Here is a 2,959-nt window from a genome sequence, read left to right on the forward strand (position 1 = left end):
AACTTGGTTTCACCCTCTCTAAGACAGACTTATTTTCTTGGCGGTCCATGGTATGTTCAAAACTCTTCTTCAGCACCACAGTTCAAAGGCATCAACTTTTCTTCTGTCATCCGTAGTCATTGTCCAGCTCTCTGATGCATAGCAAGTAATTGTGAAGACCATGGCCTGGATTAAGCACACCTAAGAGCTCAGGGGGCTTGGTGATAAGGAGTTGGCTACCAATCCAAAGACACAGTTTGAATCCATCAGCGTCTACATAAGAGAAAGAAGGGCAATCTCCTCCTGTGAAATTTACTGTCTTTGAAAGGCCACTGGAGGGTTAGCTATAAATTGGTGATGACTTGATAGCAACAACAAGAAGAACAACAACAAGTTGTTGCAGGCGGTTGTATGTCATTACTATATATAGGACTTTTCTCTGCACTTTCCTCGGAGTTAAAAAAAATCAGATATTACAAAACACAGAAAGAAAGGAATTCTTACCTGTCTGGAGTTTTGGAAAACCAGAAAAAAGACCCAGGAGATTAATATACACAAGAGTACCAACAGTGGTTTGTGATTTGTCATACTGCTTTTCAGTGTTATCATCCTGTAAGAGATAATGCAAAACAGACACATAAACACATAAAACAGAAAAGAAAACAAACAGAAGTATGAAGATTTTATGTCCCCTGATTAATTTAAGTTGCGCTGTAATCTCAAAGTCATGCGGTTCAAAGCCATCAGCTGTTCTGCAGGAGAATGACTGGCAATCTCCTCCCATGCGATTTAACTGCCTCTGAAAACCCACCAGAGGGTCAGCTGTGGGTCGGTTCAGACCGTAGAGGACACAACAATATAAGGGAACCTGAGACAGAATCAGACCCTCCCAGCTACTTACTTACTACTGATGTTCTTAGCTGTGTTGCTTGGCGATTAGCTGTGTCTTGTATGGAAGAAGAATGATGTTCCTAAACACCAATTGTGTGAAGTGAACTGTTAGATACCTGAAGGATACAGGATTCCGCAGGTCTAGTTAAGTTTCCAAGCTATATATATATTACCTAGCAAGTTCCCTGCTCTCTCCTCCCTCAACAAACACTGACGCCCCAAACCACACCATGTGCAGGCAAAAACAACTGTGAGATATCATCTCACCCCAGCAACAATAGCCACATTCAAAAGGACAGCCAATAATAAATGCTGACGAGGTTGTAGAAAGATTGGACCCAATATTCACTGCTAGTGGGAGTGTAAAATGGTACAATCACTATGGAAGGCAGTTTGATGCTTTCTCAAAAAGTTGGAAATAGAAATACCATTTGACCCAGCAGTGCCACTACTGGGAATATACCCTAAAAAGCCATAGTCATCATCCAAACCAATATATGCACATTCATTTTTGTTTTGTTTTCAGACAAAGAAAGTTTATTGAGGAGGGACTGGCCTTGCCCCGGCTGACTCCAAAGCAGATAGCAGCTCAGACCTAATGTTAGGGTGAGGTTATAGATTATTTTACAAGTGTTACAAGATAAGGAAATCATGTTACAAGGTAGACAAAAGTTTATAGACAGTTATTTCTGGAAAAGGGAGAGGTTGCAGCTCTGTAGCACTAACAGGAGCCTTATCAGGATGTGATCAGGTCTGAGGCCAGAGGTTTCTGGGGGTGGGATGGGAACCAGGAGCATTGATGCAATATTCTTCCTCCAGTTACTCTAGTTTGTCAATTCTTCAGCCACACAAAGTAGTCTTACCATGTGGTCACCCAGCCTGACAGGCTTTCAACTTTAACTTCAGCTCAGGGTAACATGCTGGACCTGGGTGGAGTTGTGGGTCTAGAGAATAAGACTCAAGTGTGGATGAGTGTTAAGATGGCCTACAAGACTGTGGGACCACCTTCAGGTCTAAGCGAGCACTTGAAACTTCAGCTTCCAAGCTCTGCACATAACTCCAAAAAAAAAGTGCACACCAGGTTTACTGATGCATTATTTGCAGTAAAAAAAGATGGAAGCAATCCAAGTGCCCATCAACAAATGAATAGGACAACTATGGTATAGTCAGTCATACAATGGAATACTACACAACACTGAAAAAACAATGAACTAATATAACATTATACAACATGGGTGACCGTACAGGACATTATGCTGAGTGATATATCTTAGTCACAAAAGGACAAATACTGCACAGCACCACTTTATAAAGCAAGTATGACATGAAGGTTTGAGAATAGGATAAGAGTGGATAGATAATGAATATTGCACTGGAACAGACGAAGGAAAGAACTGTTTATAATGAATATATGTACATATATGTACAACAACAGCCCAGAATAAGAGGTACATTAAAAAGTGGACTGGGGGTCAAGGTGTGTTGTAGGGGTATAGGTAATTGTGCAACAGTGAATGGATATGTAAGAAACCAAAAATGTAAACTGGGGAGGTGGAAGGAAGGGAGAGGGGGTAACAATGTACAATAATGAATTAATGAAAGAAAATCTAACTTTTCCACAAACTTTTGTTAAAATCACAGTTAAAAGAAAAAGTTTTATTTAAGAAAAACCACATCATAACAGTTGGTTTTTGTATCTTGGTTTTATAGCTTCCTTATTACAAGTGTGTGAATGTGGATTGTTGTTGTTGTTAGGTGCGGTAAAATCATGTACGACTCGTAGTGACCCTAAGAACAAAGGACCTGAACACTTGTATAACTTACATCATTATGTTCCTTCATCAGATAGAGAAAATGCTTGAGGAAAGTAGGTAAAATAAAGAAAAAGACAAAACTCTAGAAGAGTTGAGGTGGATGGGAAGAAAAAACCAAATTAAGAAATAAATGGAAAATTGATATTAAGACAAGATCAACATACGAAAATCAACAGTGACAAAAAGAATACAGAGCCAGAACTAAGAGAAACAATACCTTTCACAATAGCTAATCACAAGATTAAATACTTGGGAATAAATTTAACCAGAAGTAC

The sequence above is a fragment of the Elephantulus edwardii genome, unplaced genomic scaffold (genome assembly GCF_000299155.1).
Source record: "Elephantulus edwardii isolate Elephantulus edwardi_28Jun2011 unplaced genomic scaffold, EleEdw1.0 scaffold00093, whole genome shotgun sequence".
Taxonomy (NCBI): Eukaryota; Metazoa; Chordata; class Mammalia; order Macroscelidea; family Macroscelididae; genus Elephantulus; species Elephantulus edwardii.